This window comes from Rattus norvegicus, chromosome 19 (genome assembly GCF_036323735.1).
Source record: "Rattus norvegicus strain BN/NHsdMcwi chromosome 19, GRCr8, whole genome shotgun sequence".
Taxonomy (NCBI): Eukaryota; Metazoa; Chordata; class Mammalia; order Rodentia; family Muridae; genus Rattus; species Rattus norvegicus.
In genome coordinates, this window is record NC_086037.1 from 27,656,972 (window position 1) to 27,675,154 (window position 18,183).

At 43.3% G+C, this 18,183-nt stretch overlaps 1 long non-coding RNA gene across 4 annotated transcripts; it reads right to left on the minus strand.

Moving 5' to 3' along the window:
- Positions 1 to 3,604: 3,604 nt before the first annotated feature.
- Positions 3,605 to 17,131, minus strand: LOC134483576 (uncharacterized). Of its 4 annotated transcripts, XR_010060383.1 has the most exons (8): positions 16,762 to 17,131; positions 10,625 to 10,711; positions 10,368 to 10,532; positions 6,923 to 7,108; positions 5,603 to 5,746; positions 4,824 to 4,989; positions 3,998 to 4,103; positions 3,605 to 3,874 (listed from the first exon to the last, which is right to left on the minus strand). It is a non-coding gene; the product is annotated as an uncharacterized LOC134483576 (long non-coding RNA). The 4 variants fall into 4 exon arrangements; XR_010060381.1 differs by having other exon boundaries at positions 3,605 to 4,103; XR_010060382.1 differs by lacking the exon at positions 16,762 to 17,131 and having other exon boundaries at positions 10,368 to 12,826.
- Between the last annotated feature and the right edge of the window lie 1,052 nt (positions 17,132 to 18,183).

The window sequence follows — 18,183 nt, forward strand, 5'->3', positions numbered from 1 at the left end:
ATCTGAGGAAAAGGTGCTTTTAAAGAAGCCTGTGAAAGTGTCTCCTGCAGGAGAGCCCACCATGCAGGGAAAGTCACACAGGACAGGGAAAAGTGGCTTCCCAACTTTCCCAGGGCTCTCAAACCAGGGAGGGTACCTGATTTCAGAGAGTTTGAGAAAGGCCTCCATCTCCCTGAAAGACTTCCGTCAATCATAAGTACCACCACTACCCCAGGCTCACCAAAGCCCTCCAACTGCCAGTTCCTTGCAAATGAAACCCAGTGTGGAGAATTGAGGATAACACTTCTAGGAAAAGGGAGACACAGCCTCTGGGGGTCCTGACCTGGGGTCTGTCCCTCAGGCTCTCCTCACTTCCCCTAGGTGCCTAGGGCAGGGACAGGGTCAGGAGTAGGGGAAGGGGCAAGTTCATGGTCAGGGGCAGGGTCAGGAGTAGGGGGAGGGGCAAGTTCATGGTCAGGGGCAGGGTCAGGGGCAAGCAGTGACCTCCAGACAAAAGTTAGGCTTTGGGTGCATGGAACAGGCAGCAGCAGAGCTCGCCCTGCCCTCCTCTCTGGAGTGGGAAAGCATGGAGACCTGAGTGGTTGGGAAGAGTTGGGGAACTCACAGCTGCTTTTCCTCTGGCTGCAACTGCAAGTGCAGGGCGAAAGAAGCCAGAGAGTCTCAGGGGATCCCCCCATTTCCTGATTTCATTGTCCTTGTGGCTGTCCAGGATGAAGGCTGTGCTTGGCTGGGCCAGAAGCCCCGCAGACAGGTAGAAGATGCACAACTGGCCTGTGACCTCCCTGGGCACCCACTGGGACCCAGCTCAAGTGGCCACAGACACTCACCAGGCACCGTGCCCCAGCCCTAAACCTGTGCACACCAAGGCCACAGCACCTCTGCAGTCCCTCCCACCATGAGCACTCACCCTGGCCCCCTGGCTGGCTTAAACTCTCTGTAGGGAGCTCCTTGTGTGGTTTAGACACCAGGTTGATTATGGCCTCAGAGAAGGAGTCTAACAATGTTCCATCTAGTTCAATATAGTGGAATAATTGAAGCACTATTGTTATTAGGTCTTCATTAAAAGTCTGATAGCATTCTGCGTTAAAGCCATATGGCCCAGAAATTTTGCTTTTTAATTTTGGGAGGGGCAAACTATACTGACTGTATCTATTTTCTTCTGAGAATTATCCATGTACCTTCCCAGATCTGTGTTTATGTTGGTAATTGTTATCTGTCTAGAAAATACCAATATCAAATAGATTTTCAGTTTTCTGGAGTAAAGGCCTCTGAGGTAAGACCTAATGGTTGTTGAATTTGTTCATTGCCTCATGTTAGATTCCCCCATTCATTTCTAATTGTGTCAATTTAGGTATTGTCTCTGGTGTGCAGTTTGTTTGAGGAAGGGGTTGCCTCTCTGGTGGCTCTTCTCAACAAAAATACAAAAAAAAGAAACAAAAAAAAAATAAAACAAACAAAAAACCCAACACACAGGACTTGGTTCTCTTGACTCTTTGTATTTTTCACTTTATTTGTAATTGACTGATTTGATTTGAGCCCTGAATTAATTTCCTGCCATCAAATCGTACCTGACATTCTATGGGATGAGGTTTGGCCTCATCTTGTTAACAGCAACAGGTAACTGCTGAGCTGTTTCTGCTCTCTGTAGTGGTGATGACATCAAAATCTTACTGAAAACCATGCATAGCCTGGTTTAGGCTGTCGTAAAGTAGCCCACCATTTCAGTGTTCCCTGCAAGGTGCCATGGGACAGCAGTAGCATGAGTCTGCATGTACCATCCACAGTTTTCATTAGGGACTACACACACACACACACACACACACACACACACACACACACACACTTTACTGACTGGTGCACATTCTTTCCACACAAAGAAGAAAGTGAGTAGTAATGAAAACACACCAATAATGGAATTGATGGAGGGAGCTGTGGGGAAGCTGGGGCTTAGAGTTACTTAAAGGCCCTGTGCAGGCTCTCCTTTTGTTGGAGGAGAAACTTCAAGTGCAATGTGGTTCTTTATTTTCTTTCTCTAAAGCACAGAGGGCTAGGGTGAAACATAGGGCTTTGAGCATGTTCGGCAAGTGCAGTCACACAGAATTAAATCCTAGGGCTGGAACCTATTAATCTTCTACAAAACTACAGAGCAGCCTGGATGAAGACTGTCATCTGAAAAGGTGGACATCTCAAGACAGGCACTGGACAATGGCTGACAGACTTGACTGAAGAGTGGTAATGTTTTGCTATCTCATAGGAAAAGAAGGCCCCTCCTACAACACTGTACTCTAAGGACAGTTTATTCAGGTTAGGATGACATGAACTATTGTCTCAGGTCACAGATGTCAGCACAAAGTATCCAAGGTATTGTATGCCAATGGTAGCATTAACAGAACAAAGCACACAGTGTCATGAAGACATAAATTATGAGTTTGTGTAGCAAGACCCAGGCCTCTTCCAGGTTCTTAGATAGTAACTGAGAACCTCAAATATGGTAGTGATGTGATAGTGTGGGGTGAATCTAGTTACAACTAGTTTCTATAGTGACACAGATGACTCTTTTTGTGTCATGTTCAGCTTATGATGAATGACTAGACCTAAGCATGAGAATACCCAAATACTACATTGCTTCTCTAGCTGCTGAGCTTTTAAAAGCCCTGGGGTGACAGCAAGCTTTTGTGGACATACTGGATTATTCCTTCTGTACTTTAACTCTCTGAGTCACCTCCACTCTCAGTAAGTTAGATCAATTCCATAAATTGGAAATAAGTCACCTGGAAAAAATACATTCTCAATATGATACCGGATTGGCCATGGAAAAAGGGTAGCTTGAACTGTCCCACCTAGGTTCTGGGCCTGCACAGGCCTGCTCTCCAAAAGAAACCTGTGTTCACAGCTGCAGGCTACATTCACTATGGATGTTCTTGAGGTTCCTCCCTAAATGGCTCAGATAAAAATAATTTTCTTGTTAACAATCAAAAAACTGATTATGCCAAGCTGGCCTAGAGGAAGCTAGTTTCTGTTCTGTATTTTATCAGATGTGCATAATACATGTGGTCATCATTGATAATAGGTAAAAGATCTGCTCTATTATGGAAACTAAGTGATGCTGGAGGATGATCCTGACCCACAATGAGCAGTGGGGACACCAGAGCCCTGTAGGGATGCCTGACAACCTAACACACTGAGCACGCGCGGCTCAGTAAGTTCCCTGTGAACACACATCTCCTGAGATCTCTCTATTTAATTGGAGGTGATCCTGTCCACCTAATACAGCACCTCATGTGGAATAACAAAAGCCACCTGCAGGAGCTGTGGTGATGACTCACAGGGTAGAGCATCTGCTGCTCTCTCAGAAGAACCACATGGACCCTAACAATTGGGTAAAGTGTGTCAGTGATTACATCATAAACTGTGTGTCAGAGAAACAGCCACATTATCCACACAAAAGACACTGTCACACTGGGTACCCCTTGGTGACTTTGAATTCACTTATTAGGCCAGGCTCCATGGAACATGCAGAGATCCATCTGTAGCTGTCAGTTCTATGTCCACAGGAGGGGACAGAACCCTTTAATAAGAATGATGGTCTTAAGAGTCAAGAGATAGAATTCAATTTTTATTCATAACAAATACATTTTTACAACAAAACAGGATTAAAATGAATAAAAATATTTAAAAATATTTGAAAATAAAAATAGTAACAAGAACATATAAATGTGGAACAACAAAAAGAAAACTTCAATTGAAATCATAACAAAAATATTTCTAAAAGCAGATTCTTAACAAACATGTAGAAGCACAGATGTATTGCTGTGTCTCCTCTAGCACACATAATGAAAGGCGGTCCCCCAAGCTGTCACTCAAGTGGTGTTTTCTGAAGAAGAAAGTGAGTAAGAACTCAATCAGTCAGGCTGGCTTGGTGTTATATAAATTTAGGGTCTCTAAGAAATGACAAATTAATTCAGAGGATGAATACTCTTCCAAAAACTGTTGTTACCATTCAGGGTGTTGGTCATCAGGGACTCCTGAGAAAGCAACTTATTCTTCAGGAAGCTCTCTTCCTGGTGTGTGTCCAATTCCAGCTCTCTTGCACTTTCTGAGACCTAGGAGAGGAAGGAAGTTTTTCAGATACTGATTTGCTGTGGAAATGCAAGCCAGCTGTCAGAATGCTGCCTTCTACCACCTCAGTTCTATTGGACAATCGACATGGACATTTTAAGTGATATCATTTTTGCTAACTCTGTGGGCAGGGAAAATCTCCAGCAAGCCTCACAGTAATGTGGGCTGCCAATCTGGGACCCAGACTTATACCAGTGCAAACCAAGAACAGGGCAACGGCAAGAGACCTCATCGGGTTGCAGGAAGAAAGGAGACGTCCATATGTCAAAAAGGATAAAGCCAATGACAAGTACTAATTTGACATTTGCACTTGTTCTTATCCCGGAAAGGTGCTTCCTACACAAGAAGTCACATGACCACAGAGTGTCATTTGTCAAAGAACCGAGAAGTTGTTCAAAACTCTACATGGGATCCAATCTATCACATGGATATGCAATAATGAGGTATGTTATTCATCTGTCACCATTTCTAGACTGCAGCTTCAAAAAGAGCAGCAATATATACTTGCAAAATAATTCATTTTCTGAAAAGTGTTTAATATCCCAGAATACTTGTGCATAGGCAGAGCAATGAACAATTCCATTACATGAGGTGGTTGGCTGGTTGTGAGTGTAAATTAGAAAGGAGGTAGGAGGAAGCAAAGATGTATCAAATTGGCAAATTTTATCAAATATTGTTAAGCTAACACAGCTGTTCATCCCTACCTGATGATGCTGGATCTGGACGTTGCTGGTCTTTATCTTTCTTGTTGAAGTCAACCAAATATTTCTGGTTCACTGCACACTCAGGATGAACCTCCTTGCTCCCCTGTTCAGTGGGACCAACTTCTTCCTACATGTGTTCTCCATCAGGAGCTGGCTGAGCAGGTTTCTGGAAATACAGTCTGCATAGTAAGATCATGCAGCCCCTTTCTCCCATTCTTACTCCCAAGTACCACTAAGTCTACCAGGTCCCAGGTACCCAAGAAGACTTAATAAAATACATCTCGATACATATAAGGTTGCTGCACAAATCACAAAGAGTTAATTTGGGGAAGAATAAATTGTTTGTTTGGCCTGAGCACCAATTAGTGTCCACATCTCTGAGAAAGAACATGGATCTACAACTATCCATGAAAGCCCAATGCATGGGGGCAACATCAATTAGTAGTGGGCCAACACCCTCAAAGGAGGTCATGCTAACCATGTGGTCTACACACTGAGTTTTGTAAAACCTGGTGTGACACCATAGGTCCAGGTCAGCCTAATAACCTTCTGCTGACTTCAATCAGTGCTGTTCTATCTAGAGCCTTCTGAAGATGCCTAGACAATCCTGGGATGAGGAACAGTCTTTTATGGAACTGAAAACTGAGTCCTAATGACCCTGGAACAATGATGTGTAAACAGCACAAGAGATAAAATCATAGCTGAAGACCGTCCAATCCAGAACAAAGAAATCAGAAATGGCCATTCCACAGGTGATAGCCTTTCTGACCAGGACTTACCTAGAGAAGGTAATCTCCTTCTTCAGCTTATGGTTGTTCTCATGGACCTCAGTGTTCTCCATCTCTAAGTTGTGCAGAATTGACATGACCGCCTCCTCCATTCTCTCCAGGTCTTCATAATATGGATTTGGCCTGAAGTGTGGCCTGGCCCCAAATGATAGAATACAATGAACATCAGCATTTAGGAATATATGAACTCAGGGTGGGTCCTGTACTACCCCAGCCCTGGAATGACACCTTCTGAATTCTACATATTGGGATCTTCTTCAGCTTCAGAAACGTGTTTTTCTGCGTCCAGGACACCAGAATCTCAGCATCCAGATGGATGCTTCCCTGGCTCCCTTTGATCAATCAAGAGGAAATCTGCAGTCAAGCCAGTTAAGCTATCAAGAGCCTAGGCCACACCTCTCCATGCTCCCCAACCCCAACACACCCAAAACCTGTGATTTCTTTTTTCCTGTTTTGATAATAGAACATATATCACCACAAAATTATAATCTGCACAAATAATACAAATATACAGACAAACGTGGCCACATAGGCAAAGAACTGTGCTGTTGACAGTGGGGCTCCCAGAACAAAGCATTCACATCACCATGAAAGTGTTAGAGGTAAATACTCAGGCCAAGACATAGACCCCTAGATTCCAGTGTGGAGGGAAATATAAACATATAAAAGTTGTCCATATGCATTTGGATGTATGCACACACAGACTCACAGACTGAGACATCCCCACAAAAAAGAGAAATGTAAACATAGTCAGAGAAAGAGAAAGAGAAATATGGAAACAGAGAGCACTGTGAGAACCAGGAGAAATGCATGCACCATTGCTGTCTCAGAGGGCAAGACACACAGACAATAACAAACAGGCCTGAGCCTGAGACTTTCTAGTCAAGCATTGAGATGAACAGTGCGGGACCAGGCCCCTCAGGCTGCTGCCTGGATCTTCCAGCACTCAGTCCCCTGCCTAGCAAGTACAGAGACTCACCATAAACTCACTGCAATTACAATCTTGCAAAGCCACCAGCTGTCAAGGGCTTTGCAAATGCACACTAGACACTCACTCTCCCTGACTTTGTCCCTGAATTCTTCATTCAGACCACAAGTTCTGCTTTTCAATAAATGGAAGCAGATGAGTCCATTTTCCATCTTGCTCCTCAGGAAGGGTCAGGTTCTGAATCTCCTCTATATAGGAGGTGAGGTTTAGCACAGGGTGGTTAGGGAGGCACAGCTTTCTAGAACCCAAAACCTTAATAGGATAAGATGAAGGTGACCTTGCAGACCCAGGAATGAAACAAGAGCATTTGGAGTGATTCATACCTGTTGTTCTTGGATCTCTCTGTAAGGAACCTCAGGCGAGCTCTCAGGTCATTTCTCTCCTCGGTAATGAGCTGCAGCTCTTTAATCAGCCTCTCCTTTTCCTTCTTGGCCTGCTTCTCGCTTAGGGCAGTTTCAGGGGAAGATGTTTCTCTCCCAGGGTCTGTAGGTCGAAGAACACAAGTGAACCTGCATGGGGAGAATGCATAGAGTGTACATAGACCACAGTGAGGCCTAAACAGGAGAACAAGCCTAGAACCCAGTGTCACTGCTAGGCGATTGGTCTATGCTTAAGAGGCCTCCTCAGGGGATCTCAGTTCTCCCACTACTCTATAGAGACCAAGAGATGTAAGCAGCCAGGTGTGCCCTATGCCGGACATCACGTGCTCACATGTACCACGGAGATGGCTTCTCCAGGATTATTATCAGCTGAACAGGGTACAACTTGGTTTCAGGACCCTCACCCCTGTGGTTTCAGAACTCAGATGTTAACATCACCATCCACAAAACTTGAATGATTGGAGACTCTCAGATGTCCTACCCTGATACTCTACGTGAACAACTTTGGATTTAAAAAGCATTTCCAGGGAGGACATGGTCAACAGACATATTAGGGCCCCTATTTGATACACCAAACAACCCAGAAATGAGAATAGGTTACAGGCTGAATCTTGGTATACCCGTTCCAAATAGTTTTGGTATTTTAAAAAATGTAACACACAACCTCAAATATATAAAGCTAATGATGACCCTTCCAGTTAGAAGAAATCAGAGGAGGTGTAAGAACATAAGGTTATTGCCTGGAGCACAATCTCTCCCTGTTCCTACTGTCAGATATCCACTGTATTTAAAGAAGAAATGATAGTGAAATACATTGCTGCGCTGTCTAAACTCAGAAAAGGTGGACCCTCCATGACTCCTGATGGTGTTATTATACAATGTAACATAACAAATGCACTGTAAAAGTAAAGACCAGAAGTTCACAGAATAATAGCATTGGCCTTACCATAGCCTCCCTGTGGGGATGGGGAATCTAAAGTTCTGAAATCCTTGACTTTAAGGAATTGTGATATTCATGGAAATTCAATTCCTTTTCAGATGCTCCAGTTGTTGTGGCCCATTGCTAGAAAGGTCACCTTAAGCCTGCAGCCCCCCTGACAGGAAGTTCAAAATATACTGCCCATGGCTTACTTGACATTCCCCAGAAGTGCTGTCTTTGTCCATCATTACTTTGAGACGAAAGGCCAGACTCCTTCACTCTAGTCTCTCCAGAATCGACGTTCCCCCTCCCAAAACGCTTGCGAAGACGGGAAAACATGTCTTAGCTTGTAACTGCCAGACTCAGACTGAGAGAAACTAGGGCACTGGTCGTCACTACAACACTGGTGACATCACAGAGGATGCCAGAACTCTCTAGGAGATAATAGAATGTCCAAGAAGGGACAGCAGATGTCATGGGGAGCAGACTTTGCCCCCCTGCTAATGTTCTCCCTGTACTGAGCATAAGCTGAGGGGCCCTTTCCAGGAGGCTTTCCCAGGGCAGAACCACTGGGAATCTCCTCCTTCTAAAGCCAAATTTTCCTCAAGGCTTGATTATAAAAAAACCTTAGTAATTCCTATGCATCTAAATGAATGTTTCCTGTCAAATCTTGCCCAAAAATGTCTCACTAACGCAAATCATCCTCATTCACCAATGTTAGCCATTAAAACTTCCTGAGATTTCACACCAGCTTGAATATGCAGTCAAAAGTTCTCTTGACTCATTATGTACAGGTGCTTTATATCACATCAAGAAATAGTCTGCATGGTGGGTTATAACATGGGTGTGTATTAGGGGAACACTCATGAAGTCATGTGCTTAGCAATTGACAATTGCCAATAAATTCCTAGGAGAAAGAGTTGAAGTCTTTATGGTGCTAGGAAAAGTGTGGAGACCAGTTGGCAGAGGAAAGTGCAATATTGGAGCCACCAGTGAACGGAACCTCATGCTGCTTGTGGGGTTCTCCTCTCTGCACCAATGTCGCCAAAGGAGCACTGCTCAGAGGCCTGAGTAAGATGTACCATGAGCTTCTATCAGAAAAATAAAATAGTCAAGAGACATAGGGGGTGCACATAAACAACTAAAATGAGGCTATAAACATCATTAAGTGGATAGAGCAAGGTCCCAGCACCTGTACACTGGGAAATGGCCACCCCACCAAACACAGAAGCATCTATCATAGTAAAGAATGAATACTTTATAGAATGCACACACTAACACTGATTGATCACATCCATAGTTCAAATTTTGGGAGCAAATTCATGGCCCCAACTCTCTTTCTCTCAACTTATATAGCAAAAAATAAGAAAGAAAGAGAAAAGAAAAAATCAAAACAAAAAGCTCAAGCTTCTCTCTCATATGAAGATTGCAGGAAGTGTTATCTGGTGGTCAGTTCTGATTGGGCCATTTTAGATAGAACAGTGCACAGAGACCCTTAATGAGATGGGCCCTATATAAAGCTTTTTGCAATATTGGAATTTTAACAAACCTAATCCAGAACATACAGAAGAGGCAAGGATGTGATAACCATGCCCTTGTTCTCTATCAGGTTATTTTTCTGCGTCCTTGATTGTCAGGCATATAACAGCAACAATCTGAAAGAGCTGGTAGACATGGAAAATCGTGGCTAAAACTATAGTTGTGGGTTGCACACCTCAACTGTCAAAGGCTAATGCTGTCCTCACAGTCCTTGGAGGCCACTCTTGTAAGCCTATGTATTGGAAAGTGGAAGGAGGTTTATCTGAGCTCAAAGAGAACCTGGCCAACCAGGTAGAGGGCAACATGTGATACTTGAGACCCTGTCTAAAACCAGCGCAGAAACCCACTCTTCATTCAAAGCATCATCTATGAATTCTCAATTATTTACCATTCTCTCCCTACCAGTCGTTCAGTTTGGAATGGTAGAAAAAAATGGAACTGATCTTTCTATTGTAAGGACCTTGATCTCTCTTTCCTTAGGTGCACATTAAGAGTATATATAAATGGATATCACCATCTGAACATCTTAGTATTATCTACTCTGTATATCTAGCATAATACTGTGCCTATGACAGTCTCAAGCTTCCTTGAGCATTGTTGCCCCAGCAAGAAATATGAAGTACTGAGGCCAGTCCCCAGGGATCCTTTCAAGGGTTAAAAAGAAAGCCATCAGAGATACTCCACTTTTTGTCCTTAGATTAAATCAAGCTGACACAATGTGAACCTGGTGGGCTATTTAACCATGCATCTTTATTCCAACCCCCCCCCCATTATGAGTTCAGTCCATGGCAGAATTCATTCCCCAGCATCGTAGATATTTCTTTGTATATTTCCACAAGAGCCAGGTTTCTTTCACTTTTAAATGGAATTAGTTGTAGTCAATCAACTGCTGCCCTATGTAAGAAATGATTAGTGTGTATTGTAACTTACCACACTGTATTTGTGTATCCACGTACGTTAGTGGAAATCCAGCATTACTGAGGAATTGGAAACCAGCGCTGTGGCCATGCCTTTCTGTGCCTACTCCTGGCTCACAGGCAGCAGGGGGGCAGACCTTGAGTTCCTCTTCAGGGACCAAGTGATGTTGAATGGGCACTGAGCAGGCAGAGAAACACAGCTGAGGCAGCTCCTTTCAGTTATCAAACACATCATCTCCTTCCCTGCTGAGGTCTTGCCCCCACACCTACCTTAACAGCGGCAAATTTGTTACACAGCAGCCAGCTCTTTCCTATTGTGCTGTAATACGCCTCCACATCATGGATGCTGAAAACAAGCTAACACAAAACAAAAAAATCTGACACTGAACTGTGTGGTGCTGGTCACATACCCTGTTATGTTCTGTATATTATGAGGTTTGTTAATCTTAACAAGTTCCCCAACTATAAGCTTCCCATAGGACCCATAAGATTCAAGGAAAATAGGAACAATTATGTGTAAAATGACCCGAGTCAGGGCCCATAGACAGCAGTATTTCCAGCACTTGTGCATGAGCCCATGTGGATCTTGCAATGAGCTGGGCCATAGCAATGTCCAGTACACAGTTGTGAGCTGTTGCTCTGGTTGAACTGTATTGGTGTGTGCATTCAATGAACTACACCTATTTACATGAATTCAGTGTTGGTGTGGTTTGAATCCAGACCCCTTGACACCAAATCTTCCCTTCAGCAGCATTTAGGAGAAGAAGCTAAGGTCAGGAGAGGTGACATCTTGCCATAAGTTATGTGACAAGAGGGATGGTGAAATGGTCCCTTGTGATAAGAATCAAGGTTTCCTCTGTGGTACTTAGGTCTATGTTGTCCCTGTGCAACAGCTTCAAGAACCCATTTCTGATTTCCCTTGGGATTCCCTTGATGATGCACTCAGACATGGTTAGAAAGAAACAAAATGGTAGTCAAAGTACTTGATTTAAAAAAATGTAGGGAACACTGCAAACTCATGTTTCAGGATATTTGATTACAGTGTAAGCCCCAAGATTTGTTATTTACTTAAAAGAAAATATATGTCTGGTGGTGTAGGTCAGCACTAACACAGACATTTAACTCTAGATCTTGCTGGTTTTTATTGACAGAGAAACTGCACAGAATTGCTATAGGGACCTGTGTCTTAGGTCTGTTTCCCTAGTATATCCTCTACATCTCTCATGATGGTGATCCTGTTTCTGGCTAAATAATGTCTGTTTACTGGGGAATTGAGTTTAGTGACGTGCAAATATTATTTAAACCTATGTATTAAATTTTGTCATTTTGTTAATTTTTGTGGTTTTTATTGGCTTCTTTTGATTGACTGTCGTAGTTTTATTAAATTATTTCCTGTTTTCTCTAGTATTTTATCCTTCCCTTCAAACTAAAGTATTCCTTTTAGGATCCTCTACAGAGCTGTCTTACCGGTTATACATATTGTGTTAAATTTATTTTTAGTGTGCATTAGTCAGCACAGTAGCTAGGCAGCTGCCTGCCCTCCATGGTATCAGATCTACTTTCCAAACAATAACGCTCAACTCTTACTGACTGTGTAGCATCTTGGCTGCTCTTTGTTGCACTTGGACAGCCCTCAGGACCAGGCGCTCCTCTCCCTTAACCATGGCTGCTGTCCTCTTCCTCTCTCCTCTCCATCACACATTCTTCCTTTATTCTATGGCAGCTTCTTCTTCCTTCTTCCCTCCTCATGATCCTCTCTAGCAAAGCCCTCAAAACTCACCTCCCCCATCTCTCTGCTGTGCACCTGTTGGTTGTTGGCTTCTTCATAATCACAGTTAACTGGGAGCAGGGTCAGCTTTTGGGGATTTGCAAGTCTTGAGTTCCACAAATTAGCATTAAACACAAGAAGAATTAGGCCAATCCACTACAGGGATTTCTTTTGTTTTATTTTGGTGTAATTATTCTTTTACCTTTTTGCTTTTTATTTTATTTGTGGGTATATTTTATTAATTGGTTATTTTATTTATTTATATTTCCAATGTTGTCCCAGTTTCCAGACTCCCCTCATCAAATCTTACATCCCATTTCTGCTCAGCTTTACCTATATGACAGTATCCCCCACCCACACATACCCATTCCCACCTCACACCTCTAGGACCTCCTTTTGGTGGGGCAACAGGCCTCAGCATAGTCAATGGCCTCCCACCACATGGATGCCACTTAAGTCACTCCTCTTCTACACAGTGACCTAGAACCATAGACCCATCCTTGTATATCCTTTGGCTGGCAGTTTGGTCCCTAGGAGCTGGGGGATTGGTGACAGAGGGTCTGGTTAGATATTAAAGACCAATGATTTCTGCTTTCTCTTCTTTTTTTTTTTTTTTTTTGGTTCTTTTTTTTTTTTCAGAGCTGGGGACCGAACCCAGGGCCTTGCGCTTCCTAGGTAAGCGCTCTACCACTGAGCTAAATCCCCAGCCCCCACTGCTTTCTCTTCTTTTTCTAGTTATTGGTGAAATTATGTTTGTGTGCTTCTCTTTTTTGAAATTATTGAGAGATGATTAGTTTCTTGGTTTTTCTTGGGTACAGTTTAGCTCATTGTCTTGAAGTTTCCCTCCTATTATCCTCTGTTGTGCTCTCTTAATGAAAAATATTGTTTAAATTTGGTTTTGTTGTGAAATATCTTGGTTTCTCCATTTATGGTGATTGCGAATTATGCTGGTTATAGTAGCCTTGGTCTGCATTACATCTGCCCAATTTTTTCTGGCTTTTGGAGTCTCTGTTAAGAAGTCTGGTGTAATTCAGATAGGTCTGAATTCATTTGTTGCTGGATATTTATACTTTACCCATTTAATATTCTTTCTTTTATCTGTGCATTTAGTGTTTTAATTATTATGTGAATGGAGGAAATTTTTCTGGTTAAATTAATTTTGCGTTCTCTAGGCTTGTTGTACCTTTATGGCCTTTTATTTCTTTACCTTATGGAAGTTTTCTGCTATGATTTGTTGAAGATGTTTACTGGGCCTATGAACTGGAAATCTCAATTCTCTTCTATATCTCTTATCCTTAGGTTAGGACTTTTAATTGTGTCCTGAAATTCATGTATGTTTGGATTCAATAAACCATACATGTTTATCTGAGATGGGTGTTTTGTGTTTTGTGGGGTGACCTCCTTTACCCCAACTCTTCCATTTAGAAGCACGTTCGATAATGAGACATGGTCAGCAGTGGTGACCTCTTGCCATAAACTATATGAAAATAGGGAGGTGACTTTATGTGTGTCAAGTATCAGTAGTCTCCTGGGTAGTTTTGGTCCCCGGTTGGCTGTATGCAACAGTTTCAAAAGCCCAGGATTGATGTTCCTTGGGATTCCCGTGGTGATGCACACAGACATGACAGAAAAAGGCCAGAATACACAGGATAGTACTTGACTTATGTAATAGAGAGAACATTACTAAGTTATGTTACAAAATATTTGATCACACTGTGATCTCCCTGAATGTATTATTTAATGAAAAACTATTGTGTGGTATAGCATCGCCAGGGCACAGACATTTAATGCAAGAGCTCTTTGTTTACTGTGAACATGGACTTTATTACTGTTCAGCTCACCTACCTCACACCTTTACTGCAAAGCTAAAGGGCACTTAGGTCTAGAGCAGATCAAGGCACAACTTGATAGGAAATGAAGATAAGTAGGGCAATGGAAAGTCTTTCAGTGGTAGGATTTTTAAGAAAGTGTGCAGAGAGAGCTACAGTGCTCATCTTCTGGGGGAACAGTGAATTAGGAAGGACAGTTGGGAGCTTCACTTAAATACAGCATCTGACTCCTGAGACTTTATTGGTAAATTAATGTCTGGAATTTTGTGTTGTAAAACAATACATTGCCTTTGCAGCTTTTGGCAAGGGCCATCGACAGAGAGATCACAGCAGCTGGGGACAATCTGAAAAGAAATCAGGTTTTCTTAAGTCACCTGAGAAGTCCTCAAGGAGACAGGAATGAATGGGTAGCACCATAATAGAAGGCCTTAGGATCTCAGATAGTGCTACTCTAGATGCCTTGAAAATAGAAGCAGAAAATGAAAAACTAAATGACTTCACAGGAATTAGCTCAATTCTGATTATGATTATTTCATATTGGTATTTTATACTTGATTCATTTTTTAAAAGTTTTAAAATAAGAGTCTTCGGTTTTAATTTGAGGCTGTCTTAGAATCATGAAATGCTTACACTCTGGGCAACTAAACTCCAGGAAATCTTCTCCAGTCATACAGCTGGGTCATATGTGAGGCAACAACTGTTTAAAAGGGAGAGCTGGTTGCTTTCTCCTGGAAGAAGCACTTGGGGGTTGACTGTCACTTCTGAGCCTTCTGTTCTAAGTCACTTCGCAGAAGGGGCACTTTGCTCTAACTCCTCCATGGGACCCATCCAGCATTGGGGCTGGAGGATCCTATGGAGTTGCAGCTCTGAGCTGGGAGGGGTAGCTCTCACCCTGACTTGAAGAAGCCTGTTTTCACAGCTGATCTAGATCTGAGGAACAGGTGCTTTTAAAGAAGCATGTGAAAGTATCTCCTGCAGGAGAGCTCACTATTTAGGGAAAGTCACACAGGACAGGGAAAAGTGGCTTCCCAACTTCCACAGGGCGAGCGAACCAGGGAGGGCACAGGATGGTTGAGGAGTTTATGAAAGGCCTGCATCTCCCTGAAAGTCTTCCAGCAACCCTACATCCCACCACTATCCCAGGCTCACAGGTGAGGATCAGCCAAGCCTGCCACCTACGGGGGTCCCTGCAAAGTAAACCTGGAGTGGTGAACTGGGGAAAACACTTCAGGGGAGGGGGAGACACCAGTCCCCAGGGCCAAGCCTGGCATCTGTTCATTTGGCTCTGGCTTCTAGGTGTTGCCTAGTGCAGGGCTTGGTGAGCCCAGATCTCAAAAGTCTTTGGCCAAAGAAGTGAGAGCCCATAGGGCAATGCAAACCACGGCAGGGCAGGGCAGAGCAAAGCCGCACTGCAGCAGACAGTGTATAAGCTATGGGCTCGCGGGACTGGCTCATTATAAGGCAGGGGAGTAACACACTCCTTCTAAACAAAGAATGACTGTACTAATAATCTAACCTTAATATTTTGAATTTCTTGTCCCATGTAAAGAACTGCCTCTTCTAGAGCATTCGCCCTGTCTTCAAACCCTCCATGTATCTTTCCTTGAATCAATAAAGCAATACTAACATTCTCAGATAACTTAGATGAGCAGTGTGGACCTCTCTAACCAAAGAAGTAGTAGATAAGGCAAAAGGAGACATTACACCAATCAGAGCAGTAAGACCCAGAATTAAGGCAACCACAAAACGCCTACCTCTACGAAGTACAGAGGAGGCATGATGAATGGCCTCTATGCCAGGATCAAAAAACCATGTCCCATTAACATAGACAGGCAAAAGTACATAAGGAGGTTGTCGTACTATGACAAAAACATTTTTCCTTGTAACAGTAAGACAATTAGATCATTGACAATTTATGCAAGTAACATGATAAACACCATGACCATCCTGACAAGGGAAAAATCGCCATGCTCTTCAGAGGAAAGAAAGGAGAAAGGAGCAGCCACACAGGCTAAAACAGAAGCAGAAACTCTCTTAACCTCAGAACGAGGTCTAATAAGGGTTACTTTATGAGGAGCAGCCAAAAGACGCTATAGATCAGGCTGAACAGGAAGCAAGTGGGAATTAAAAATTGGGGGAAAGGTAGGGGAAGCCCATCCAGGGGCAAACCAGGCATTAGCAGGGGAGGTCGGTAAGGAAGCATCTCCTTTGGTAAACCTATACTGTTTCAATTGCATAGATAATCATGTTCTGGACTACTAACAGACCAATCTAAATGTTTAAAAGTTTGAGCTGTAGGGCTAAAGGGAGTAAAGTACGCAGCTTTGGAGAGAAAACCGCAAGACCACCATTTAGGGTAGCCATTAATAGCAATATTCCCCCAAACAGAGATCAGCTCCTCGCCATTCTGACAAGCAAACAAAAGGGAAGGCAAAGGACCTGAAGAAGATGGAGGAGAATAATGAAAGCCTCCTTTAAAAGGTAAAAATAATTTTAGAAACTGAATGTGTCGCTGACTGGAGGAATCGTCACTACAAGCATATTTTCGAGGAGTTGGAGACTCTGAAATTAACTCTCTCTCCTCTAAAGAGAAACACCCTTTAATGTCATTTTTAACAGTAAAGCATGTGGGAAGGGAGTCAGGGATTCCAGAATAGTTGTAGCAAGTCAAAGTTCGTTCTTTGAAATAAGAACTACTTTCTTCTCACCTTGACAAGGCCAAATTCCCAAGGGGCCACATGAAACAAGGGAGGATCAGGTAAATAAGCCCAGTAGGAGTCTTGGGCAGCAGCATAGAGAAAAATAATTACCTGGGTGAAGAGAAGTGAAAGCATAGCAGGAGAAGATTGGAGGGAGTAACTGGGAGGCGGAGAGGAAGCACACTATCTCTTGCAGCAGAGACCAATTCTTGAAGCTGATCCCAAGTTGGCAACAGCGTGGTAGATGAGCGACCATGCAGCTGAAGCCTGGTGAAAGCAGAAGTGAGGCGCTGCTCAGAGCTGTCTGGCGTCATCAGGAATGAGGCACGCTCCGCTCTCATCTTTCGCTGTCGGTTGTTGAGGGGAGACTTTCTGCTTTTCTGCCCTGGGATTGTATGATCTGATGAGGCGGTCCGGAATCCAGACTGGTGACTCGGCATCCTGTGGAAAGACACATGCATGCCCCCTTGCGGAGGAGAGAAGAACATCTGGTCCCTTAAACGTAGATGAAACAGCTTTCTGCAAATCTAAGGGATGGTGATGTTCCCTAGGATCGCAATGGTGCTGTTGCAGATCTACCTTGAGAATCTTTTTTTCCCTTTTCTTCTTTTTCTTCCATCTAAATTAAATTGGGTATTTCTCATTTACATTTCAAAGGTTATTCCCATTCTCATTTCCAGGCCAACATTCCCCTAACCCCTGCCCCTACCCTTCTATATGGGTGTTCCCCTCCCCATCCTCCCCCCATTACCGCCCTCCCCCGAGGAATCCAGTTCACTGGCGCTCCAACCTTGACAGGACCAAGGGCTTCCCTCCCACTGGTGCTCTTACTAGGCTATTCATTGCTACCTATGCGGTTGGAGCCCAGGGTCAGTCCATGTATAGTCTTTGGGTAGTGGCTTAGTCCCTGGAAGCTCTGGTTGGTTGACATTGTTGTTCATATGGGGTCTCAAGCCCCTCCAGCTCTTTCGGTCCTTTCACTGATTCCTTCAAACGGGGTCCCATTCTCAGGTCAGTGGTTTGCTGCTGGCATTTGCCTGTGTATTTGCTGTATTCTGGCTGTGTCTCTCAGGAGAGATGTACATCTGGTTATTCAAATAATTACTTACAAAAAGAGCATGATAATAAGTGAGTGGGGGAGACATATTTTAATTCTCCTCCCTGTACCTTAGCCATTTGTGTCTTTAATATTTGGTTAGATCTCTCAATAATTGCCTGCCCTTGAGGATCATATGGAATGCCTGTAGTGTGTCTGATAACAAATTTAATACAAAAGTTTGCAAAGGCTTTAGATTGATAAGCAGGACCATTATCAGTTTTCAGATGCAGCAGGATGGCAAGAAATGCAAAAGAAGTAAACAAATGCTGCTGTACATCCTTGAATGCTTCTCCCGTCCTGGCTGTGGCCAAAATAACTCCAGAAAGGTATCAACAGTCACTTGAACAAAGGAAAAATTTCCAAAACATGAAACATGAATTACATCCATCTGCCGTAGGATTCCAGGCTTGAGTCCTTGAGTGTTAACTCCAGGC